Here is a 27,997-nt window from a genome sequence, read left to right on the forward strand (position 1 = left end):
CTTATCTTAAGTTGCTAACTTGGCTTCAGCATGGTGGGAGGGCTTACGACCATGAGATAAGACCAGCGGTGCTTACGTACAGAACAACGCAGCCGAATAGTATAAAGATATGGCATGCTCCGTCCCAAAAGTTAGAGCTCTCATGAGGGTACAGTCGGAAGTCTATCAGGTTGTATTGATTGCTTGTCATTTAATGTAATCTGCCGACAGTTGTATTATACTATAAAACTGTTGAATGTAATGTTGAGGGAGTAAGGATAAACCCGGCAACTATAGGCCAGTCAGTTTAACCTTGGTGGTGGTGGTGAAGCTTTTAGAAACGATAATCTGGGACAAAATTAATAGTCACTTGGACAAGTGGGGATTGATAAGGAAAGCCAGCATGGATTTGTTAAAGGCAAATCACGTTTAACTAACTTGATTGAGTTTTTTGATGAGGTAACAGAGAGGGTCGGTGTGGGCAATGCGGTTGATTTTGTGTATATGGACTTTCAAAAGGTGTTTGATAAAGTGCCGCATAATAGGCTTGTCAGCAAAACTGAAGCCCATGGAATAAGGGGGTCTGTGGCAGCATGGATACGAAATTGGCTAAGTGACAGGCAACAGAGAGTAGTGGCGAACAGTTGTTTTTCAGACTGGAGGATGGTATACAGTGGTGTCCCCCAGGAGTTGGTATTAGGACCACTGCTTTTTTTGATATATATATTAATGACTTGGACTTGGGTGTACAGGGAACAATTTCAAAATTTGTAGATGACACAAAACTTGGAAGTGTAGTAAACAGTGAGGAGGATAGTAATAGACTTTAAGAGGACATAGACAGGCTGGTGGAATGGGTGGACACATGGCAGATGAAATTGAATGCAGAGAAGTGCAAAGTGATACATTTTGGCAGGAAGAATGAGAGGCAATATTTTTTTTTATTCGTTTTGGGATGTGGGCATCGCTGGCAAGGCCAGCATTTATTGCCCATCCCATTGCCCATAAACTAAATGGTGCAATTCTAAAGGGGGTGTAGGAATAGAGACCTGGGGGTATGTGTGCACAAATCTTTGAAGGTAGCAGGTTGAGAAAGTGGTTTTATAAACTGATGCATACAGTACAAATGCAAGGAAGTTATGCTGAACCTTTATAAAACACTGGTTTGATCACAACTGGAGTATTGTGTCCAATTCTGGGCACTGCACTTTAGGAAGGATGCGAAGGCCTTAGAGAGGGTGCAGAAAAGATTTACTGGAATGATTCCAGGGATGCGGGACTTCAGTTACGTGGTGGACTGGAGAAGCTGGGGTTGTTCTCCTTAGAGCACAGAAGGTTGGGAGGAGATTTGAGAGAAGTGTTCAAAATCATGACAGGTTTAGATAAAGTAAATAAAGAGAAATTGTTCCCATTGGCAAGAACCAGAGGACACAGATTTACAGTGATTGGCAAAAGAACCAAAAGCAATGTGAGGAAAAACTTTTTTATGCAGTGAGTAGTTATGATCTGGAATGCGCTGCCTGAAAGGGTGGTGGATGCAGATTCAATCGTGGCTTTCAAAAAGGAATTGGATAAATATTCGAAGGGCTACGAGGAAAGAGTGGGGGAATGGAACTAACTGGATTGCTCTTACAAAGAGCCGGCACGGGCTCAATGGACCAAATGGCCTTCTTCTGTGCTGTAACCATTCTATGATTCTATGAAGACAGCTGCAGTGCAACTCTGTTGTTAGTCAATCTGTTAAATTTGCTATTTTATAACCACTCAGGCTAGAATCAAGTGGAAGTCATTGTTGATGGATTGACAACCCATGGTTGTGACAGTAACGCAAGAAATCTACTAACATAATGGCATTCCTGGGTGGGCCCAAGTTTTAAAGGTTTAAAAATAACTAGTGTTGAGAGACAGAGAGACAGACAGAGAGACAGAGACAGAGAAAGAGTTAGGCAGAGAGATCAGAGACAGAGAGAGATGGAGGGAAAGGCAGAGAGAGAGAGAGGGAGAAAGAAATAACCATGGTAAGTGCACCGGATGATTTATGTTCTAAGCAAATGAAAAAAGGGAAAGAAATTGTGCAGGAGGATGAGGAGTTAAAATGAGTCCTTTCACAGAGGACAGAGGCTGTAAAAGAGTTATGTAAATCTCAGTAGAGTGTTACTCGCTGCGGAATGTGTTCTTTGTTTTAAAAGCCTGTGTTACTTTGTGTTCTCTTTTGTGTAATGTTACAAAGATTTTGTTCAGCTTTGAAGGCTAACGTGTCCTTGATTAAAAGTGGTAGAAATGAAACTTAATCTCCCGTCTCTATGACAACAATCTGGAAATGTTGGACTAACTAAAAAAAAATGAACAAACTAAAATATTATCTTCCCCGACATGAAAGGTTTTTATAAAATTTATGTGAAAGCTGCATTGATGCATGCTGTGTCAGTTGTTTATTTTTCTGGAAAGAGGTTAACGCCTTCCAAGGACACCGACATCTGTTTTAATTCACAAAGTAACAACCTTAGCATTTATTTAAAATAAGTTTTTTAATGTGAGTGGATATTTCCCCACGTGAGAGGAGGAAATATGATGAGAGGGTTGTCCTATGAGGAAGAACCTCATCCTGGGATTAGAGGGTTGTCCTATGAGGAGAGATTGAGTAGAATGAGCCTATATTCTCTGGAGTATAGAAGAATGAGAGGTGATCTCATTAAAACATACAAGGTTCTGAGGGGGCTTGACAGGGTAGATGCTGAGAGGTTGTTTCCCCTGGCTGGAGAGCCTAGAACTAGGGGGCATAGTCTCAGGACAAGGGGTCGGCCATTTAAGACTGAGATGAGGAGGAATTTCTTCACTCAGAGGGTTGTGAATCTTTGGAATTCTCTACCCCAGAGGGCTGTGGATGCTGAAGCGTTGAGTATATTAAAGGCTGAGATAGATAGACTTTTGGACTCTTAGGGGAATCAAGGGATATGGGGATCGGGCGGGAAAGTGGAGTTGAGGTCCAAGATCAGCCATGATCTGATTGAATGGTGGAGCAGGCTCGAGGGGCTGTATGGCGTACTCCTGCTCCTATTTCTTATGTTCTTATTGGGCATAATTTTGTGCTCCCTTTGCTGACTATTCCTGCTGGAGTGAGGTAATTAGATTAATTCACGGAAACGTGCATGGAGTCCTCTCTGGTCCAGGGATAAAGGGTCATGGAAGAAAATTAATGAATTGTTTGTTGTTTTTAACTCCATGGGTTCTCAAGAAGAGCAACAATGAACTGTCTGTGTTCCTTTTAAAACAGGGGACTATGGTTTTCGGGACTGCAAAAGTGTTGGTGCAGGAAACGATCAAGTGGTGTAAAGAATTTAAAACCTTATCTGCAGACATCGGCGGATATCAAATGGCACAGCATGGTGACGTTTTGGACCAAGACTTAAGCAAAATTTGGTTCCTATCCAATGCTGTGTATCAAGGAAGAAAGTATTTTGGGGGGAAATAAAATTGTACATTGACAAGTCCTGTCAGTCCAACAATACTGCTCTCAAATTGCGATGGTGAAAAGCAGTCCAAGAAGAATTTAAATATACAAAAGAACGTATTGGGATATTGGATCTGACTGTAAATATTGTATTGAACAGTAAAGTTCCTCCAGGGCTCATGAATGGTAATATAACTGGATGTGTAAAATTGGATGAGAGGAAGTGATTGAGGATAAAGTATAAGAAACAGAGACATTACACCACCAAATGGGAATTTCTCTAAAGTCATCACCCTGGGTGATTATGGGTAAATAAATCACCTGGGCAGGATTCACCAGAAGATATCAATCTGGTACAAATGTACAATCTAGTGAAAATCAGGACAGTGTAGTTGAAGGGGAAGTCATGTCTGACAAATTTGCTTGAGTTCTTTGAGGACATAACGTACAGGGTGGATAAAGGGGAACCAGTGGACGTAGTGTATTTAGACTTCCAGAAGGCATTCGACAAGGTGCCACATAAAAGATCATTGCTCAAGATAAAGAATCACTGGATTGGGGGTTATATTCTGTCATGGGTGGAGGATTGGTTATCTAACGGGAAGCAGAGTGTTGGGATAAATGGTCCATTCTCGGACTGGCAACCAGTGGCCAGGGGTGTTCCGCAGGGTTCGGTGCTGGGTCCCCAACTCTTTACAATCTATATTAACGATTTGGAGGAGGGGACCGAGTGTAACATATCAAAGTTTGCAGATGATACAAAGATGGGAGGGAAAGTGGAGAGTGAGGAGGACATAAAAAACCTACAGGGGGATATAGACAGGCTGGGTGAGTGGGCGGAGATTTGGCAGATGCAATACAATATTGGAAAATGTGAGGTTATGCACTTTGGCAGGAAAAATCAGAGAGCAAGTTATTATCTTAAAGGCGAGAAACTGGAAAGTACTGCAGTACAAAGGGATCTGGGGGTCCTAGTGCAAGAAAATCAAAAAGTTAGTATGCAGGTGCAGCAGGTGATTAACAAGGCCAACGGAATGTTGGCTTTTATTGCTCGGGGGATAGAATATAAAAACAGGGAGGTATTGCTGCAGTTATATAAGGTATTGGTGAGACCGCACCTGGAATACTGCATACAGTTTTGGTGTCCATACTTAAGAAAAGACATACTTGCTCTCGAGGCAGTACAAAGAAGGTTCACTCGGTTAATCCCGGGGATGAGGGGGCGGACATATGAGGAGAGGTTGAGTAGATTGGGACTCTACTCATTGGAGTTCAGAAGAATGAGAGGCGATCTTATTGAAACATATAAGATTGTGAAGGGGCTTGATCGGGTGGATGCGGTAAGGATGTGCCCAAGGATGGGTGAAACTAGAACGAGGGGGCATAATCTTAGAATAAGGGGCTGCTCTTTCAAAACTGAGATGAGGAGAAACTTCTTCACTCAGAGGGTGGTAGGTCTGTGGAATTTGCTGCCCCAGGAAGCTGTGGAAGCTACATCATTAAATAAATTTAAAACAGAAATCGACAGTTTCCTAGAAGTAAAGGGAATTAGGGGTTACAGGGAGCGGGCAAGAAATTGGTCATAAATTTAGATTTGAGATTAGGATCAGATCAGCCATGATCTTATTGAATGGTGGAGCAGGCTCGAGGGGCCGATTGGCCTACTCCTGCTCCTATTTCTTATGTTCTTATGTTCTTATGAGAATAGTAAATTGATAGCTTTCTCTTGTAGATATTTGTGTCCTTGCCTATACTGAACAATGAGAAAACTGCATTTGATAGTCCGACCACTACCCGTGACATCAGGACCATGCAGGGGGAGATAAGCAAAGACCTCCAGACACCCCCCCACCATCCTAATCTTTCGATAAGATAACTTGAAAGCCCAAGAATGGCTACAGTGGACAAATGTATGTTGCCATCAATTGGAAACGGAGACCAGGATGAAGAACATGATTACAAAAGGCCTACGGCTTGGTGAGCTATTGGAACCATTCTTTAAACAGAACAATTGCTCTTACAGGATTGAATCTTACTGGACATATGAAGTGTGCCATGGAAAACGTATTCGCAAATAAAATGAGGAAAAAGAAACTGGCCAGCAGAAAGTTAATATTCAAGAATATTACCTGTGATATGTTGCACGTGAGGCAACTAGTGTACGGAAATACATGATGAGGATGCACTGAAGGACGGGTCTCAGACATGCTCAGTTACTTGACAACAGCACGACGTGAAATGGTTAACGTGGCTCAAAAGAGTGAGAAAATCTTTTAAACAAGGTACTGACACATGCTCCATAGAGAAACCGATTAATTAATGAAACAATCAGGAAACAATGGTACCAATCAGAGGGATTGAAATTAAAGTAAAGAGGGACATAGTAATTTAGATTTCCAAAATTCAGGGTTAGGTTCCTTTCAGTTAACAATGAAATTGGGCTAGGGAGAAATAATAGGGAAAATATCCACAAGATAGATATTAGCAAAAGGAGAGCTGGAGAATCTTTTAAGTCCATGATTTCTTGATATTATTTTACACTGTAGGTTTCTGTATTAACCAAATGAAACTTAGAAGTAATATGTATATGTTTCGTGTGCTTATGTAAACTCAAGGTGATCTTAGGCAAGACTAAAGAGATAGTTGAGGGATAAAGTGAAAACTGAACTTGGGTGGAACCGGGAGCCAAGCATGGTCAATATCCCATCTCACATAGCTCGCATAAAGCTCCCAAACATTTAGCGAGAGGGCGGTGTTCAGAGGAGGGAGGCGAAGTCGTGCCTCGGTGTGCGTATGAACGACAGTTTGTAAGAGACAGAGCATGCCGACACTTCAGAACTATAAACACCCAAAGGCCTGTTTCTAGATGCTATAATTGAACCAGAGTGGTTCCAATCAGGTTCAAGAGGAGGGAATGTAAGAATATGGTTTAAAACAAGCTTAGAAAATAGGAGGGCAAAAGTTCAGCAGCTCTGTGAGAACAAGGACAGCTCACACAGCAGAACATCAGTAAGGAATCTTACTATACCAGGTTATAGTCCAACAAATTTATTTTAAAATTACAAGCTTTCGGAGATTGACGAAGGGGATAATCTCCGAAAGCTTGTGATTTTAAAATAAATTTGTTGGACTATAACCTGGTGTTGTAAGATTCCTTACATTTGTCCACCCCAGTCCATCACCGGCATCTCCACATCACAGCAGAACATCAGGGAGACTACAGAATAGGTAACATTAACATCAGAAGGTGGTTTACACCAAAACAAGAGATGTGGTTGCTATGAAACTGACATTGGTGGGGCCATGCAAGGCCAAATAAGGCACTGACACACGCCCCATAGAGCATGTGTCCTCAGATAAGAAGGACATTTCCTCAGAGGAATATAGCAGCTTGTAAACGGAGATGGAGGTTGAGGTCATTAGCTACATTACGTAAAACAGCTTATCTTGAGTTGCTAACCTGGCGTCAGCATGGTGGGAGGACTTACGACCATGAGATAAGGCCAGCGGTGCTTACGTACAGAACAACACAGCCGAGTAGTATAAATGATAGTATAGAATTGCATAGTATAAATAGTATAAAGATAGGGCTTGCTCCCTCCCAAAAGTTAGAGCTCTCAAGAGGGTACAGTCGAAGTCCATCAGGTTGTATTGATTGCTTGTCATTTAATGTAATCTGCAGACAGTTGTATTATAACTATAATACAGTTGAATGTAATGTTGAAGACAGCTGTAGTGCAACTCTGTTGTAAGTCAATCTATTAAACTTGCTATTTTATAACCACTCAGGCTAGAATCGCACGGAAGCTTTTGTTGATGGATTAACAACCCACACTTGCGACAGTAACGGGAGAAATCCGCTAACAACTTTTACAGTTATATAGAACCCTGGTTAGACCACACTTGGAATACTATGAACAGTTCTGGTCTCCATATTATAAAACAGATATAGAGGCACTGGAAAAGGTGCAAAAAAGATTCATTAGGATGATACTAGAACTAAGAGGTTATACCTATCAGGAAAGATTGAGCAGGCTGGGGCTTTTTTCTCTAGAAAAGAGAAGATGGAGGGGTCTGATAGAGGTCTTTAAGATTATGAAAGGGTTTGATAGGGTAGATGTAGAAAAGATGTTTCCACTTGCAGGGGAGACCTGAACTAGGGGCCATAAATATAAGATAGTCACTAATAAATCCAATAGGGAATTCAGGAGAAATTTCTTTACTCAGAGAGTGGATAGAATGTGGAACTCACTACCACAAAGAGTAGTTAAGGCGACTAGCATAGGTACATTTAAGGGGAAGCTAGGTAAACAAATGAGGGAGAAAGGAATAGAAGGATATGCTGATAGGGTTAGATGAAGAGGGATGGGAGGAGGCTCGTGTGGTGCATAAATATAGACCTGTTGAGCCGAATGGCCTGTTTCTGTGCTGTACAGTCTATGCAATTCTATGCATCACAAACCTACTACAGCTTAAACTTAACAGCAGCTTGCCTATCACTGTAGTACAGCAAATTTACTGAAGCAATATAGCACGTGACTGACATAATATTAACAATATTCCACACCTTACTGATACTGATAGTTACAGGTTTCATAGTTGTAATATTTTTAATAGTGTTCAGCTACAATTTTATAAAGCTTGCTTAAGGTGTCAGACACTTTGTTCTTCTCTATCCAAAACACCTCATTCTTAGTTATTTATATCATTTTTTTTTGCTCCACCTCTCATCATGGATTTGGGGTATTTGCTTAAGTTACAAGCACTTTATTGTTTATTCTTCTCTCCCCCAAAAATCCCATTTTTATCTCAGTTATTTACACCAAGAAGCTGAATCTCACTGCAATCTCCAATAACTTGCATTGAACAGGCCAGCTTTTATTGCCCATCCCTAGTTGCCCTGAGAAGGTGGTGGTGGGACCTTCTTCTTGAACTGCTGCAGTCCGTGTGGTGAAGGTGCTCCCACAATGCTGCGTTGTAGCAGTTTGATACAACTAAGTGGCATGCTAGGTCATTTCAGTGAGCAATTAATAGTCAACCAGACTGGTGCGGGACTGCTGGCACATATAGGCCAGGCCTGGTAAGGACAACAGGTTCCCTTTGCTAAAGGACAATAGTGAATCAGTTGGGTTTTTATGATAATCTGACAGCTTCATGATCACTTTTACTGATACCGGTTGACTAATTGATGATCACTCTCTCCCAGTTATTCTTTCCTTCTTTCCTTTGGGGAAGCACTTGGTTTCCATTGGTTGATCATGCCACAGAGGTCTCACTGTGTGGAGAATCTGAACCATATGTTCTTGTTTTACCACTGGGTGCTGTAGGTTCTTGTACACAGTGCACTGTATTGTCATGCTAATACATTACAGTCATTAGTTTTTCAACTGCATCTGGGCCACAACTGGCTAAAGATCAGAATTCCCTGTCTCTTCTCCACCTTCCTGTCCTCAATAAACCTCACTCTCCACATCAACTATCTGTTACTAACTCCGATTCGCCTAACACTCTGTTCTGTTGACCTTCTCTGGCTCCCCATATTCCAGCGTATTGATTTCAAAACCCTCATCCTCATTTAGAAACCCCTTCATGACCTTGCTCCAGCCTACCTCTGCAATCCCCTTCAGTCTCACACTAGCAAGTACTCTGCACTCTTTCAACTCTGTTCTGCTGTCGACCCTTCTTCCTCCACTTTACCACCTGCAGCAAAGCCTTCAACCACAGAACCTACTTACTCATTTAATCTTAGGAATTGTAGTGGATTAACCAACGACCTGAAATTCTAACCATTAGTGATGTCTTTCACATAAATGTTTCCCCTAAGCTCAGATAAAGCACTTTCATTAGAATCAAACATATGGCTTCACGAATTATAGAAACATACGGTCCTGATGTGTGATATCAGCACTTTGTTCTAAGCTTCTCCATACTCTGATACTGAATAGTACTGAAGAGCCCCTCTGCTTCTTCCTTGAACGGAGGCCGAATAGTCACCATCCACCACCACCCTCCTCCACCTGGCTGAACTTGTTCTTACATTGAACAACTTCTCCTTTGACTCCACTCACTTCCTCCAAATAAAAGGTGTGCTATGGGAACCAGTATGGGTCCTAGCCATGTTTGCCTTTCCGTGGGATGTAGGGACCATTCTTTGTTCCAGTACTACTCAGGTCCCCTCCCTCACCTCTTTTTCAGGTACATTGATGACTGTGTTTGTGCCGCTTCCTGCACTCGCCCCGAACTGGAAAATTTCATCAACTTTGTTTCCAATTTCCACCCCTCCCTCGCCTTCACATGGTCCATCTCCAACTCTTCACTTCCCTTCCTCAACTTCTCTATCTCCATTTCTGGGGCTAGGCTGTCCACCAATATCTACTATAAGCCCACCAACTCCCACAGCTACCTTGATTACACTTCCTCCCACCCTGCTTCCTGTAAGAGTCTATTCCATTCTCCCAGTTTCTCCAGCTCCGTCACATTTGTTCTGACGATAACACCTTCCACACCAGTGCTTCCAATAAGTCTTCCTTTACCCTCAACCGAGGATTCCCCTCCACTGTGGTTGACAGGGCCCTCAACCTTGTCCGTAACATTTCCCGCACTTCTGCCCTCATCCCCTCCCCTCCCTACCAGAACCATGATAGGGTCCCGTTGTCCTCACCTTCCACCCCATCAGCCTTCACATTCAATGGATTATCTTCCGCCATTTCCACCACCTCCAGCGCGATGCCACCACCAAACACATCTTCTGTCCCCTTCCCTTTCAGCATTCCAGAGGGGCCGTTCCCTCCGTGACACCCTAGTCCACTCTTCCATCACCCCCAACACCCACTCCCCTTCCCACAGTACCTTCCCATGCAAGCGCAGGTGACGCAACACCTGCCCTTTCAACTTCTCTCTTCCCACCATCTAGGGCCCCAACCACACCTTACAGGTGAAACAGCAGTTTACTTGTACTTCTTTCAATTTAGTATATTGTATTTGCTACTCACTATGCAGCCTCTACATTGGGGAGACCAAACGCAGATTGGATGATTGGTCATGCAGATTGGTCACGCTTTGCTGAACATTTCCGTTCAGTCTGCAAGCGTGACCCTGAGCTTCCAGTCGCTTGCCATTTTAATTCTCCGTCCCACTCCCACTCTGACCTCTCTGTCCTTGGCCTCCTATACTGTTCCAATTAAATTCAATGGAAGCTCGAGGAACAGCACCTTATCTTTTGATTAAGCATTTTACAATGTTCTGGACTCAACACTGATTTCAACAACTTTGGATTGTAACCACTGCTCCCATTTTTTTGTAAACAATTTTACAACACCAAGTTATAGTCCAACAATTTTATTTGAAATTCACAAGCTTTCGGAGGCTTCCTCCTTCCTCAGGTGAATGTGGAAATTCCATTTTTTTGGACAGCAGTTGCTGATAATGGTTGCCATTTACAGCTCCTCTAGACCCATGTTTTGTTTCATTACTTGTCCCAATACCACCCCCTTTTGCCTGCATCATCATTCCTTTTGTCATTTAATGAGTCCTGCCCTCCACCCTATCACAGACTCTCCCTTTTGTTCTTCCCTCCCCTTCTCCCCCATCCTCTTCTTTCACTGGCTCTGTATTTGCTTATAAACTGGTAAATCTCTAGCTTCATCCAGTTCTGATGAAAAGTCATCGACCTGAAAAGTTAACTCTGTTTCTCTCTCCACAGATGCTGCCTGCTCTGCTGAGTATTTCCAGCATTTTCTGTTTTTATTATAGTATCTCTCGGACAGTTTAGCACTTTTGTAAATATCATCGGAATCTGACTTTGGGTTAGGCAGCCACTCTGACAGTCAGAGATGAATCACAAAGATAATTCCCAGGTGAGGTCTGTCCCAATCAATTGTTTGACTCAGTAGCTAAAAACAAACCAGACAGCAGCTCGCAGCCACAGAGAGAAAGTCCATGTGTAAAGACTTTTTATTGATGGTCAACATCACAGTTCAACAAGACAATACAGGAGAAAGAGAAGTGATGGGTGTGTAGCTCACATTACTCAGGCTGTGATTACCGTCAGCCCAGAAATCTATCGTCTGAGGTATCCTGCTCTTCCACATGGAGGGAGCAGCACATTATCCTGTTATCTGAAAATGGCAAAAGAATAAAAAATCCAAAAAATATCTAAGTATTAAATAGTGAAACAAAACTGTGTTCAATAAGTCTACTTAGTTCCTAATGTGCTGTGAAAATATAATTCCTCAGTTGCACTGAAAATCCTACCATTATTAACTGAGGAAGAAAGTGAAGGATATTCTAATCTTGCTCTAATTTTTCAAGAGTTGAATAAAATCATCCCTTCAGTCCTAAGCAACTGAAATATGAATTATGTGATGTGTAAAAGCCCACATGAAACCTCTTGTTAACAACACGAGGACCTCAAGGGGCTTTCTTAAAAGAGTCCACCATTTTGTGTAACTGGCATCTTGGCATACACACAAACACAATACTCCTGGTGCTAAGAGACAGATTATTCTTAGAGCAGCATTATTCTCAATAGGGTGAACTGACGCACAGTGCAATTACATGGATAAACCTAGAGACTCTACATTACTGTTGGCAGTATTAGCAGACCATTAACAGATGGTATAAAAATGTTCTCTCCATTATTTTAAGTGATGTTAAACCTATCCAAAATAAAATAAAAACCATTAATGTCTTCCACTATCTCAATTTTTGGCCTAACATGAACAATTTGTTTTAAATTACCCATCTACATTTATGATGCAATATTTACCAACTATCCCATAATTTATTTCTTTACACCACTTTACAACATCTCTTTTTCTGGTCCAATCTTGATCCCACAGCATACCCATGTTCTCAGGTTCATACTGACCTCACATGGATGTCATTATTGTTTACCTACACAACATTCACTACACATCAAAGCAAATCATTGCATGTGAAGCACTTGAAATGTTTCTGAGACTGGATAAGGTGCTATATAAATTCAAGTCTTTCGTATCGATCTACATGACCAAACAATAACATGAGCTTTGCATCGATAGCTAATTTGGGGGATCAGATTAACTCCGATGTTAAAGTGTTCAATGGATGGCTGGCATTCCAATTAAACAGCACTGAAGGGACGAAAGGAATTTAAAACAGGGCAGCTTAAAAACATAATATAAACAGGTGCAGTATCAGTGTCAAGACAAGTCTGGATTTTCTGCTGGGTACTGTCTAAATTTTGGGTGGTATTTGGATGGAAAATGGGGTTGGGAACCATTACATCAGATGCTTGCCCATTTTATCATCCACCCAATTTTTTGCCATCATTTCTGTCAGACATTCATTGTTAGGTGCATTCAAATGAGGGGGTAATAATGTGGTAATGTAATCCAGCCCAATTTCAAGTACTTGCACCTCATTAACACTCAGTGGCAATTATGCCCATTTAAATGGTTGTTAGGCATTGGGGGGAAAGGTGGAAGTACATGTAATGAGTCAAGCACAAATATTTTAAAGCTTTGCAAAATTTTCTATTTCGCCACAGTTTTTGACATTTGTTTTCTGTGTCTACGCTCCTATTTTATTATCTGCCTTTCGGCTATTTGCTGTAGGGATGCTATTCCCTTTTCTCGTCTCTATAGACGGGGCACACTGAGGATCCAATTGGAGAATTCCCTTCTACCGTAGCTTCATGAAAGACCAAGAAGGGAGGCCAGGCTGATGAAACTGCTGCAGAGACACCCAGCTGCTGGTACCCCAAGCAACAGAAGAACATAAAAACATAAGAAATAGGAGCAGGAGAAGGTCATACCACCCTTCAAGCCTGCTCATGGCTGATCTTCCACCTCAATTCCACTTTTCTGCCCTATCCCATATCCTTTGATTCCCTTAGCATCCAAAAATCTATTGAACTCAATCTTGAATACGCTCAATGACTGAGCATCCACAGCCCTCTGGTGTAGAGAATTTCAAAGATTCATAAGTCTCTGAATGAAGAAATTTCTCCTCATCTCGGTCCTAAATGGCCGACCTCTTGAGACTATGACCCCTAGTTCTAGACTCTCCAGCCAGGGGAAACAGCCTCTCAGCATCTACCCATCTGCTATCTAAGAATTTTATACATTTCAGTGAGATCACCTCTCATTCTTCTAAACTCCAGAGAATATAAGCACATTTTACTCAATTTCTCCTCATAGAATAACCCTCTCATCCCAGGAATCAATCTAGTGAACCTTCGTTGCACCGCCTCTAAGGCAAGTATATCCTTCCTTAGGTAAGGAGACCAAAACTGTACAAAGTACTCCAGGTGTGGTCTCACCAGAGCCCTATATAATTGCACAAGACCTCTGTACTCTTATACTCCAACCCCCTTGCAATAAAGGCTAACATACCATTTGCTTTCCTAATTGCTTGCTGCATCTGCATGTTAACTTTCTATGACTCGTGTACAAGGACACCTAAATCCCTCTGACTACCAACATTTCTTGGTCTCTTACCTTTTAAAAAATATTCTGCTTTTTTATTCTTCCTACCAAAGTGGATAATTTCACATTTTCCCACGTTATACTCCATCTGCCATCTTCTCGCCCACTCACTTAACCTGTCCATCTTCCTTTGCAGCCTCCTTGTGTCCTCCTCACAGCTTACTTTCCCACCTAGCTTTGTATCGTCAGCAAACTTGGATACATTACACTCGGTCCCCTCATCTAAGTCATTGATATATACTGTAAACAGCTGAGGTCCAAGCACTGGTCCTTGCGGCACCCCACTAGTTACAACCTGCCAACCTGAAAATGATCCACTTATTCCTACTCTCTGTTTTCTGTCCATTAACCAATCCTCAATCCATGTTAATATATTACTCCCAATCCCTTGAGCCCTAATCTTCTGTATCAACCTCTTGTGTGGCACCTAATTGAATCCCTTTTGAAAATCCAAATATACTACATCCACTGGTTCCCTCTTATCTACCCTGCTAGTTACACCCTCAAAAAACTCTAGTAGATTTGTCAAACACGATTTCCCTTTCATAAAACCGTGTTGACTCTGCCTAATCATATTATGATTTTCTAAGTGCCCTGTTACTACGTCTTTAATAATAGATTCTAGCATTTTCCCTACTATTGATGTTAGGCTAACTGGCCTATAGTTCCCTGTTTTCTCTTTCCCTCCTTTCTTGAAAAGTGGGGTTACATTTACTACTTTCCAATCTATGGGGACTGTTCTAGAATCTAGGGAATTCTGGAAGATCAAAACCAATGCATCCATTCTCTCTGCAGCCACCTCTTTTAAAACCCTAGGGTGTAGGCCATCAGGTCCAGGGGATTTGTCGGCTTTTAGTCCCATTAATTTCTCCAGTACTTCTTCTTTACTAATCTTAATTACTTTACATTCCTCACTCTCATTAGATTCTTGGTTCCCCACTATTAACACTATTGTTTTTTGTGTCTTCTACCGTGAAGACAGATACAAAATATTTGTTTAACATCTCTGCCATTTCCTTATTCCCCTTTATAATTTCTCCTGTCTCTGCCTCTAAGGGATCCACGTTTACGTTTGCAACAGAGCAGAGCAGCAGCCTAAAGATGCTGCTGAGCATAAATCTATCCTGGTAGTAAGGCACATTGGGCCACACTCTTGCCTATCACACCTGGCCACAGTAACACGCCATTGTCTAAAGAACCTGCCCTGTGGCCACAGATCTGAGGGGAAACAGACCTAATGGTGCCAATAACATCAATGAAACCCAGCGAGATACTGGTCTGTCTGTATCCCAGCCCCAATCAGTTGGAGACCAGAAGAGACATCCCTTTCCATGACAAACTCCTTCACAACTTTCACATTATATGAAACTTTTTCCTCTGTCCAGACTTGAAGCTTTGTTTAGTTAGTAAGACAGCTCAACCCTCAATAAGATGAAACCCTTGATAAGAAGAATTCCAGCTTGCTGGATCCCATGGGTTTGAAATAATGAGACTGTGTGTGCCGTGGCTGATGGCAATTCAGTAGTCAGAACCCTCGGGAGAGTTCTAACCAGCGTTGTCAGTGCATAGACACTTTGAAAGATAATTAAAAAGAAGGTCTTGAGGGATCAGAGAAAATTATGGACTGCGTGTGCAGAACCTGGAAAAGGCTGGAGCTGGTAATAACCACTGCAGAACCAGTAATAGCCATCGTTCCACCTAAATTAAATTATGAGTCAATCTTGACATATAAAGTACGAATCAGTATGTTACAGTGCTATAAAGATCATCGGGGAGGGGATCCTGATGACATCTGCTCTTGTAGCTTATAAGTCTATCAGTACCACAAGAGTGCGTTACAGCCCTTAACACTTTCACAGTCATATTTTATTTTATACAACATACATCAGAGAGTGTGAGATAAAAAGAAAAAAAATGCAAACACCAGAAATTTGAAATAAAAACAGAAAATGCTAGAAGTACACAGCAAATCCATCAGCGTCTAAAATGAGAAAAGACAGGTTAACACATGTGGCCCCTTCGGCAGAACAGGACTATGATAAAACTGTTTTCTTGTTTCAGATGCTGACACATCTGCCGTGTATTACCAGCAATTTCTATTTTATATCAGAGAACGGGATTTCCTCTATGGTTTAAAACAACTGTACAGATCGGAAGATAGTTACAGGTGAGGAAGGCCATTTGGCCCATTTTAATTCATCTCTCCAATGAGATCCTTATGCTCTCCCAATGTAGCAGCCAATTGTTTCTTAAATGATTTCAGAGTTCTTGCCTCCACTACTCTATCTGTAATTTAATTCTGAATGTTGATTACTCTTTGTGTGAAGAAGAATTTCCTGATATCAGTTCTAAATTTATCCTTTACTAGTTAGGATCTGTATCCCCTAGTTTAACTCCCACAATTTAATTTAAAGTAATATTTCAACTGGACGCAGTATTCAAGGTGAGGTCTGATCAGAGCACTATATAGTTTGATCATTACCTCCTCTGACTCATATCTACTATTTTGGCTATGTAGCTGAAAATCCTATTAGGTTTATTGATTGCTGCTCAGCACTGGTTGGACATGCTTACCATAGAGTCTACTAAGACTCCTTGGTCACTTTCAGCTTCATCCTATGCTATTTCAACACCACTCATGTATGCAGGTTGTTCATTTTCCCTTCCTATGTGCAGCATTTCATGTTTGTTTGCATTAAATTTCATTTGCCGTTGTTCTGCCCACTTACATATCATGTCCAACATATGCTGTAATTTCTGGGCTGGCTCTTCCAGTTCCTCGTGCCCTCCTAGTTTGGTATCATCTGCAAATCTGACCACTTTGCATTGATGTTCTGAATCCAAGTCATTTGTGTAAATTAGAAAATTACACATCACTCGCAACTCACTGCTACCAGTAGGTTATAATTTAAGGTAATTTAATGAGCTGGCCCCTCTTGCAACAGTCTTACTGTACTTCCCAGAAATGGGCCTAACGTCTCTTATGAACCTCAGAGCTGCCATCCTGTCGTTTTCTGTCCATGCATAGATCTTCTACTCTTTATATAGAATTAAATAGAAATTACAACACAGAAACAGGCCATTTGGCCCAACAAGTCCTTGTCGGTGTTTATCCTCCACACAGGCATTAGTCCTGATTCCATGTGTCCACTCTGTTCTCATATCCTTTTATTTCCCTTTCCTTCAACTGCCCATCTAACCTATTCTTAAATTTTGATGTGGTCTCTGCTAAACTCTGGTAGTGCATTCTACAGCATTCCAACTCTCTGTGTAAAAAAGCTTCTCCTGTTCTCTGTCCTAAATCTCTTACATTTAATTTTATATCAATGTCTCCTTGTTCTTGGTCCCTCGACCACTGGAAAGTCTGTTCTATGCACCCTGTCCCATCCCATCATAATTTTAAACACCTCTAATAAATCAGCCCGTAAACTCCTCTGTTCTAATGAAAACAGCCCCAATTTTCCAAGTCTTTCTTCGTGTTTGTTTTTCCCCATCCTAGTGAATCTGCACTTAAACCCCTCCATTGCCTCAACATCCCTCCTGTAGTGCGGTGCCCAAAACTGCTCACAGTGCGCTAACTGTGGTCTAGATTAGAAGTCACATAATCCTATTATCGCTACTGCCCACTGCACCTATTTTTATTGAAGTCACTCCAGGAGATGGTACTATTAACACACCGTACATGAGCTGCGCTCGAATTCTGAGTTAACTAACTACAGAAATTAAGCAAATAACACACAAGATTTCGTACAATGGCTGCAGTAAATAGTGTTTTAGAACTACCCTCTGCTCCGAGACTATCTTCACCAACAGTCTCTAACATGCTCCAGCTCTCGCTTTTGGTTCTGTTTTACCCAGGATCACCCTATATTCTATGCTTTCATGGTTCAATCTTTCTTTAGTAAATATTCTATTAGCTTTTAAACTGATTGGAATACATGGAAAATTCCAGGTAGATATAAGAAATGCACATATAAATGGATTAATGCTTCCTCTGACAAGACCAGTCTCCAGTTTGAATGATCCACAGGAGGATGTCATTCATATCGCCTAAATGATGCCTTCCTTGCTTAACTGACACATTAATACTGTAAGGAAGTTAAAGACAAAAGCCATTTCCTGGAAGCCAGACACGCTGGAGCCAACAGCCATCTTGATCCTCAGCTTTAAATTTATACAGAACAGTGTTTAGGTATAAATGTATTTATATGCAAAGTTGGTTCTATTTCTATCTACCTTATATACGGTGCCTATAAATGGAATCTGTCACACTCAGTGATACGCAGGTCCTGTCATATGATCTAACATACCAACAACAAACTTGCCTTTATATAGCGCCTTTAACATAGTAAATCATCCCAAGGTGCTTCACAGGTACCATTAGACTCTACACCATCAATTTGGGAACACCCTTTGTCCTATTATCACTGCCTTTGTGTCAAATAAACGGACCACACCGTAATAACAAGCAAACAAACCAAATGCTTGCAGCAGCAGCAGCAGCAACAGCAACAACTTGCATTTATATAGTGCCTTTAACATAGTAAAACGTCCCAAGACGCTTCACAGGATTGTTATCAAACAAAATTTGACACCGAGCCACATAAGGAGATATTAGGACAGGTGACCAAAAGCTTGGTCAAAGAGGTAGTTTTTAAGTAGCGCCTTAAAGGAGGAGAGAGAGGTAGAGTGGTGGAGAGGTTTTGGGAGGGAATTCCAGAGCTTAGGGCCTAGGCAGCTGAAGGCACGGCCGCCAATGGTGGAGCAATTAAAATTGGGGATGCGCAAGAGGCAAGAATTGGAGAAGCGCAGAAATCTGGGGGGGTTGTAGGGCTGGAGGAGGTTGCAGAGATAGGGAGGGGCGAGGCCATGAAGGGATTTGAAAACAAGGATGAGAATTTTAAAATCGAGGCATTGCCGTACCAGGAGCCAGTGTAGGTCAGCGAGCATAGGGGTGACAGGTGAACGGGACTTGGTGCGAGTTAGGATATGGGCAGTCCAACACGGACATAAACAATAACCAATACTTCCAATGGACATTCATGCTTTTGGTGCTAGTGCCATTCTAAGTTTTTCAATTTGACAATGCCAAAAGTGCAGTATAACACTTCCAGTACAGGCTTCATGCTGAAAGTATTGATGTAAGTGAGGCTATTGACAAGAGGTGGTCTTGTATTAATTTTATGGGTCACAGTGAAACTACAGAGAGCCTGCTGCGTGTTTTTTTAATAAGGGAAACACTGTGCTTTAATCATAACTGCAGCAGGGCACCCCCACTGCACCAATGTGATGATAACATTTCTCACACCAACCATCTTTGTGGTCTCTCTATGGCCAGATTTGCACCATAATCTGTTCTCACTATGTATTGGATTGAGGTTCCCCAACCTCAATTTACTTAGGACCCTGACAGCCCTCAGTGAGGAGAGACGTCTATCCCACCAGTCTGGGCTGAATTCAAACCCAAGTACTGTAAATGAATGATCACTGTGCATTTATCATGGAATGTTAAAAATCAGAGTCAGAGATTGCCTATAACCTATCCTGTCCTAGAAACAACCATGTGATGTCTAAGGAGTAGAAATCCGTCTTTGGTATAGTGTATCAGCCAACCCACCAATGCCCCACCTGATACACAGTTCAATTGATTTCAGTATAACTGATTATCGAGAGGGGCGTATAATGTACAGCGAATGTGGCACCGCCCGTTTTGCCTACCGCTCAAGACAGATTTTCTACCCTCAAATCTGTGCTTTGACTCCCGGATACAATGGACAAGAGTTCCAGGCAACAACACTGCTTGAGAGAGTGTTCTGCCAGCAGCAGGATAGTATAGAATGAATTTTCATCTTCACTGCCTGGACGGTATTCTGGCAGAGCGGATTGCCCTCCTGTTACAGAACCTGCTCAATTTTCATTCCATTGATGCAGGGCAACTTGTAGGTCATCCCAGACGAAAATGAGGGAAACCAGGACCGGATCCTTAGCTCCGCCACATCGCAGGCCTCAGGAGGCAGGCGTGAAGGGAAGTGGTAGAAGAACTGTGTGTCACCTCCATAGTCCCCAGGACTGCAGAGCAGTGTCACAAAAAATTCAACGACCTGACCAGACCATGCTTTTGCTTTCTTCCTTGCCCACAGTGGACACCACTACACTAAAGTCCCTAATTAGTGACCTAGTAGCAAACCACCAACCACCCCCCACCCCACCGCCCCCCCGAAAAGGCCCCGTTGCAACCTTCACCTGTTGCACACACCACCCCTGCAACGACACAATGCACACCATGTGGACTGCAAGCCTAATGTTTCTTCCCTTTTGTCTTTGCAGGGCTAGATGGTACAACACCAGAGGGAGCGTGAAGACTGGAGGAGGGGGCTCTCAAGCTTCTAACCGCCCCACGAGGAGAAGGTGATGCAGGTGCTGGGCTGCCATACCACTGTGGCTGCGGTGGAAGCCGAGGTGGGGAAGAGGACAGTTTACAGCCAGGTAGATGAGTACGCGTGTCCCTACAATCTCTCAATGCTCCATCAGCAACTCAGACGCCATCCCTTACCCCCATGGAGCATCCTAAGAGGGACAAGGAAAACCATTTGAACCCTTTGTTTTTTCTTGCTACTGGTCAAGGGCGTTGCCGGAAGGACCACCATGGAAGAGGAGGACAGGGGGACATGAAGGAGGGGGCAGCTGAGGTGGGGGAGAGGGAGGGGGAGAAATTTCCACAGGAGCTGGAGGGAGTGGACCGTGGCACTTTTGTGCACCTTGTCCCCAACTTCAGGCCACCCCCAAACAGAGTCAAGGTCACCCATCTCTCCTCTGCCAGGCACCAACATGGAGACATAGCACCAGGGCAAGCCAGCTACTGAAGGCAAGGTGAGCTCATCAGCTACGCGTACCAGTTCAGTTCCGGGGACAGGGGAGACTCTGCAGAGATGGAGGTCGTTGCTACTTCTCTGAAGAGAGAAGGCGGCCACGGACTGATGAACCATGGGACTGATTTGACAGGTGCATTCCTTAAGAGAAGCAGCAGAGAGCCCGGGGGAGTCTGGGGTCCATCAGCAGCAACCTGGAGCTACTTGCCGGTCTGGCTTCTGAGTCTGCTGTTATGTTAAGCACCAACATTGTGCAGGCGATGTTAGAGCTGCGAGAACCGATGTAGCAGGTGGCGGACGCTCTGGGGCTCGTGGCAAAGTCCCAGGCAGGGGACAAAGAGAGAACAGTTGGGGCTTCACCTTGATGGAAGTGTATACTTCAGTTCTTGGTGCTTTGAGAGTGTAGAGCGCCTTAAATCGTACCTTAAAGACCGTCCAAGAGGGGTGACTATAGTTCTTGTTGGATTTGACGGCTGCCATCATTCCAGCCATTGAGCTGATGACTGGAGCTGTATATCCAGGCCGGAGTGGAAGGGCGGATGGTGTGGCCCAAGTGTCTGCTGCTGCAACCTCTCAGGGCAGCAGCACCAGCCAAGGCTCTGGCCTTCCAGCAGCAAGTATGGTGCCACCTGGACACAGCAGTCTATATCAGGTAGCTCAGAATCTCCCTCCTGGGATGCAACCAGCAGCAGTCCTGGTCCAGGAGCCAACAGCCACGAGCACAGATTGACCACAGCCCCAAGACTCATCTGCCCCGGTATCCGTCCACCAATTCACACCTTCCGGTCCCAATGAGACTGGTACACAGAGCAGGAGAGGCTCATCTCAGCACCAGGGCCAAGCAGGGTGCCTGAAAGGAGTAGGGTGAACCTCATTCCTGGCTCCACCACCTTCACTGACTTCTCCTTTGTCAGGGGGGCGGCTAAGTTTATCTCCATCCGGCTTTATCTAGTTAACTGATTTCGACTGTACAACCATACAAACAGCTGATAATATCACTTGCCAGCTTGTCCCCCCCACCACCACCCCTTCCTCTCTCGGGTATTGTAGCAGCGTCCCTTTCACTTTGTGTGATCCAGTGCCTCTCCACTCCAGACACCTGGTTGTTTAATTCTTTTTGAATTTGGCAGCCTGGCACCGAAACATCTAATACTGAAACTTCAAGGAATAAATCAAGCTTGGATCTCCATCTTGGAAGAAGCGAACATAATGGGGAGTAAGCGAAATCACAGATGGAAGGATAATTCCATAGAGGGAAAAGCAAGAGATTTCCATTAGAAGAAGTTTTCCCATCGAACTGCTCAGAAACTCTACTAGTGACTAATTCTAGGTAGCTTTCGATTATCTTTATCCTCATGTAGAAGAGATGTAGCTTTTTCAACCAAATATTACCATAACCATTTAAGCTTAAAAAAAATGCTTACTTTCCACAGAAGGCTTTTTAAATGCATGGACCTTATATTGCTACAAACCTATCTTTTTCAGACTGTGCCTTATTTAACAGTATCCATATCACTGTGTAATCCCATTTTTAGCACAATATTCATTACAATATTTTTCAATATTAAATGTTAAGAACAGGCAATTAAAGGACATTATTATAAGCAAAGGAAGTCACAAGCCAAACTCAGTTTAAAGAATAACTACTTCACACATGGAGATGTTAACCTACAGAGCAGATTGATACCCAGTGCAATGAATTTGGATGCAGCTGAAGCATTTAGAAAAGAAATGGGCATGATTTTGATTCATCAGGTAGTTTGGAGATTATGAGCCTGGTACCAAGACAAACGGGAGATAAAAATGGTCTAAGAAGCTCCCAAACTTGGAGCTCAAAGCAGAGGAAAAAAGCAGACCTATCTCTGCCCTTTTTGCATTGGCCCAAGATTTCTGGAGTTCCCTGAGAAGGATCTCAGGGATTTCCACTCCCATTTCCAGATGCAAGGTCCTGCCAAGGGGAAGGCCTGCACCTGGGGTATGTCAGGACCATGCACAGGAAGGAAGGATAGTCAGGGCCTTTTTTTTATATAAAGAACAGGGTTATGATTTTGTTATACACAGAGAAACCTCCCCCAGTGAGAGTCACAAGTAGATTGTGAAGATAAATATAACACAATCATTAGTCACGTGGTGAACCACTACATAAACCTTTGGGGTGCGCTAGCTTGCTACATTGACTTATGGCACCACCAAATCACTAGTAAAGCCGTTGATTACAGTGAAACAAATCTGGCATGAGATCAAATTCCAAAAGTAGTATATTTATTTCTAAATAATTTACCTCACAATCAGCTGCATCAAAATAGTTGAAATTCAGAACAGAACTTGGATTGAAGGGACAGGTTTTTTTTACTGCCACACATTATTTGACAACGCATGTTGTCATTGGCAACACGGCTTTTATCAGTCCCTTTGAGAGAACAATAAACAAATTTCTGAAGTGTGGATCTTTGCAATGCGGTGAAGCCCTCTTAACCTTTACTCAAGTGACTGGTGATACAAGTAAACAGACACAATGCCACCTGTCTGCTCGGAGCTATTTCAGATGCTCCTTCAATAAAAGGCACCAAACAGTTAGAGACAACGCATGCAACTCACACACAATTGTCAACTTTTTTCCTAAAGTTGCAAGGTAACAACAACTTGCATTTATATAGCGCCTTTAACATAGAAAAATGTCACAAGGTGCTTCACAGTAGCATTATCAAACAAAATTTGACACCGAGCCACATAAGGAGATATTAGGACAGGTGACCAAAAGCTTGGTCAAAGAGGTAGGTTTTAAGGAGTGTCTTAAAGGAGGAGAGAGAGGTAGAGAGGTGGAGTGGTTAGGGAGGGAATTCCAGAGCTTAGGGCTTTGGCAGCTGATGATCTGGGAATATGATTGTGGATAGAGATTTTTGCTTTTTGTCTGTTAAAGTATATACAGTACCACAATCTCATTAATAACCTTTCCCCTTTCAATAGCCCAATCCCATTATTATGTCAATTAACAATACAATTCTTGCTCCACTTTTTAAAGTAGTGAGTAGCTAAGCCATTCAGATCAGGAAGGTCTCCAAGTTTTATCCTATTCTGTGCTATTAGCTTATCTCAGCCGGGGCAGCATTTGGCCTCAGCAACCCTGGGTTAGGAAGCACAGACTCAGTTAGGGTTCCTGCTCCAGATCACTATCCAGCGAGCGATGCTGGGAGTGCATACAGTGGACTTGGGGTGAGGTCAGAGCCCGTCCCTGATGTCCTCCACAGTTGGATAGACTATCAGTACTCAGAGTCAAGGCTGGCACAAGAATAATGGCTCCTTGGACAAGGTATTGTGCACTGACATTTCCTGTCAAACCATAAGCCAGTGAAGGAGTTAACATTTCCTGGAGGAGAAAGGAGGGGAGAAAATTGAAAGTCTCTCTTCTGTGCTACAAGTTACAGGTCAGCAATATGAGAGAGATTTAGGTGGATGAAAATTGTGGATGTAATGTATAGAAGATAGTAGTTTACAAATTGAGAGTGATCTTCTTGTGATTAGTGTATTACCTAGGGTGTCAGATTGTAAAGAGAGAATTTAAATTGTTGTGATATATTATCTAAAAGGACACAGATGTGCCAATAAATTCAATCCAATCACCATACTTCACACTTGCCCCCAGTTTAACATCCCCTCCCTGTTGACTGGCCCTTATCAAACATACATTAAGAACAAAATGGGAGGGCTCCCTGCCTACTCAGGGCAGTGGGTACAGTACAGATACTGAACAATACAGAACAGGAAGCAGTGGTTAAGGTCGGGCTGAATGCCCCAGTACAGCATTCTGGCTCTTGGTGATTGTAATTGTGTTCTCCTCGTGATTGCAAGATCTGCGAATACAGCATTTTATTTTGTTCACTATTTGTGTTCTTGTCATTCTTGCTAAAAGACTCAAGAGTTCTCACAAACAAACCAGGATAGCTGCACATAAGATCAGTGGTCACTAGCACCAATAAACAACAGGAGCTTTAGCTGACAGTTTCATGTTCAATCAGCCTGTATTCCTCTCACACATATACATTTACAATGTTCTATGGATTACTGGCTCGTGACATTTTGACATTATCCTGATTCTTTCAATTACCCTTCCTGTATCTAACATAGCAAAATGCCTGCGTCACACTCCCTGGCCACCAACCCATCGATGAGTTTAATGATGAGAGCCAGGATGAAACAACGTTCACCTTCTCACTAAGTAATGTTGCTTTTTCTCCAATGCAGCTGATGGCAAGAGCTCAGGGGAAGCCACATTGACTTGCTGAAGACTCCACTCAATATGTTGTTCTCCCAGCTGGCTGCATAATATCAAGAGGTAGGGCTGTACTGCAGTAGCAACACAAAAGTAAAGTTTTAATCATCTTTCTCACAAGTGCATATAATAGCAGTGGTACATTTTTTTAAAAGAATAAATGAAATAAAAGCAGAAAATACTGGAAATACATATCAAGTCTATCACCATCTGAAAGAGAAAGATTTGGATTTTTGGGTGAGATCCTTTATCAGAACTCATTGTGATGGTTTTGGCATCTTCTGTTTTCATTTCAGATTCTAGGATTCATATTTTTTCCTCTACAGGACAGAAACAATTTTTTCAGGATGTTCACTTCAGTTTGCACGTCTAGCACTGTCAGTGATGAATGCAGGGCAGATGGTGGGTCCCACATGGAATCGTTGACAGACCATTCCTCCTGGGCACCAAAGCAGGTTTCTCCAGCAGCACCAAACCGTGCTCGGTGGGAGGAGAAGGCCTTTTCATATGCAATCTGAGACTTGGTACTTAATTGCACTTAGGTTGAAGATTAGTTTTAATCAAGTTATTCGTAATGATTTGATTATTCCTACCCAGACATTATGCCAGTGTTTTAGAAGATGCAAGCTATGAGGTCTAAAAGATTTTTTTAAATTATATTCATCGCCAATACCTACTGTACTTTTGGCTACACTGTCATCTTACAATTGACAGCAATTATTATTAATGTGGAGGGTTGGCCGAAATCACTGATTGATTAGATTTCTATTTTGCCATATAAAATGACTTTGTAACGGTAGGCTGCACATAGCTGGCATTTAAACACGGTAATATCAAGTCCATCTTTATATTGTGCTGACTTATGAAAGTTACAATATGGGGAATATGGGGTTTTGCAGATCCCACCCCTGGTACTACCAGTGAGGGATTATCGACTGAAATTTAAAAGTTAAAGGCCAGAATGTTCCTTTATTTAAAACAAAACTTATCCTCAATTCTGTGAAGCAGTGCTGTAGATGTGGAACCTCACTAGTGGTGAGTTCAATGTTGCAACCCTATCTCCACTACCACACTCACTGGTAATGGGGCTCCATGCCAGGAGCATAGCCTTGCAAAATTCCCGCCTTACTGTATGTATGGGGCCTATATCCCATTTATACAGGAAACAGATGTTGTACGGAAGACTGGTGTACATCATTTATAGACGAGCAGGGGCATTGCATGTATACAGCTTCAATGCTATCCAAGATCTTAGACAAATGAGTGCCAGTTCACCCATCACTAGCGCAGCCCATCCTCTCAAATATCAACTGCTCTGCTCAGGTTGGTACACTGCTCACCCAGTTTACAAGGGCAGCATTTGACAGACATATACACAAGCCGTACAGTATAAACTGTGAGTGAATCGTTCCCTTTGTAGTGCATGTATACAGGACGTTAGGCTGAGGTAGCAATAAACCACACGGTATCAAATGTCAGCCGGTTATTCAACTGAAAATAGTTAAAAATTATGGATAAAAGTGTGTGTGGGGTGAACATCATATCAGCATCCTCCTTGAATGGAGTAGTCTGTGATATTTGTGTAACACTGTAAATGACTCATTAAAGTTACATGTGCTACTGCCAGGTGGATCTGTCTGATTTCTTTGAACTATCACATGGCTAAGATAGCTTTCCACAGTAACCATTAAATGGTTCTTTCTGTCAGATCCCTGCTGCGGAATCTCTGTGCGACACTGAGAAAAACTCTCCCTGAGAACAGAAGGAAAGCTGTAAAAATGTTAAACGTACAGCATCATGAGTGGAAACATCAGACCCTGTAATCCGCAAGCCAACTCGTCTCCCTAGCAGGACCTCCCTGCGTAGAACAGAGGACACAAAAACATGCCTTACAAGAAGGCTGCTGCTGTCATGTCATGATATTCACTACTCCCACAGAATTACGTGGAATGTACAGCACAGAAACAGGCCATTCGGCCCAACAGGTCCATGCTGATGTTTATGTTCCACACGAGCTTCCTCGTCCCTATTTCATCTAACCCTATCAGCATATCCTTCTATTCCTTTCTCCCTCATGTGTTTATTTAGCTTCCACTTAAATGTATCTATGATAGTCGCCTCAGCTATTCCTTGTGGTAGTGAGTTCTACATGCTAACCACTCTCCAGTAAAAAAAAATTCTCCTGAATTCCCTATTGGATTTATTAGTGACTATCTTATATTTATGGCCCCTAGTTCTGGTCTCCCTCGCAAGTGGAAACATCTTCTCCACGTCTATCCTATTAAACCCTTTCATAATCTTAATGTCCTCTATCAGATCACCCCTCGGTCTTCTCTTTTCTAGAGAAAAGAGCCCCAGCCTGCTCAATCAATCCTGATAGGTATAACCTCTCAGTTCTGGTATCATCCTAGTAAATCTTTTTTGCACCTTCTCCAGTGCCTCTATATCGTTTTTATAATATGGAGACCAGAATTGTTCACAATACTCCAAGTGTGGTCTCACCAAGGCTCTATACAAGTTACCAAATGATACGGTAACATAGTGGTTATGTTACTGGTACTGGTAATCCCGAGACAGGTTTTCAAATCCCATCACATTGGGAATTCAATTTCAGTTAATTAAATAAAATCTAGAATAAAAAGCTAGTATCAGTAATAGTGACCATGAATCTACCAGCTTGTTGTAAAAACCCATCTGATTCACTAAAGTCCTTAAGGGAAGGAAATCTGCCTTCCTTACCCCGTCTGGCCTATATGTGAATCCAGACCCACAGCAATGTGGCTGATTCTTAACGGCCCTTTTAAATGGCCTTGCAATCCACTCAGTTATACAATCCTACTACAAAACGACACAGCACTGTGGGAGTACCTTCACCACACGGACTGCAGCGGTTTAAGAAGGCAGCTCACCGCCATCTTCTCAAGGGCAATTAGGGATGGGCAATAAATGCGGGCCTTGC

General features: G+C 42.5%; 1 protein-coding gene and 1 long non-coding RNA gene across 2 annotated transcripts in view; one reads left to right on the forward strand and one right to left on the reverse strand.

The window, feature by feature from the left end:
• The window catches only part of LOC137334066 (copine-9-like), a 346,820-nt gene that overhangs the window by 126,390 nt on the left and 192,433 nt on the right, over positions 1-27,997 (reverse strand). The gene's annotated exons all lie outside the window — the stretch shown is intronic.
• On the forward strand, positions 152-27,993 carry LOC137334067 (uncharacterized). The gene is made up of 6 exons (XR_010966054.1): positions 152-5,712; positions 15,961-16,066; positions 20,227-20,385; positions 21,899-22,098; positions 25,011-25,101; positions 26,747-27,993. It is a non-coding gene; the product is annotated as an uncharacterized lncRNA (long non-coding RNA).

This window comes from Heptranchias perlo, chromosome 17, assembly GCF_035084215.1.
Source record: "Heptranchias perlo isolate sHepPer1 chromosome 17, sHepPer1.hap1, whole genome shotgun sequence".
In the NCBI taxonomy this organism is placed as follows: Eukaryota; Metazoa; Chordata; class Chondrichthyes; order Hexanchiformes; family Hexanchidae; genus Heptranchias; species Heptranchias perlo.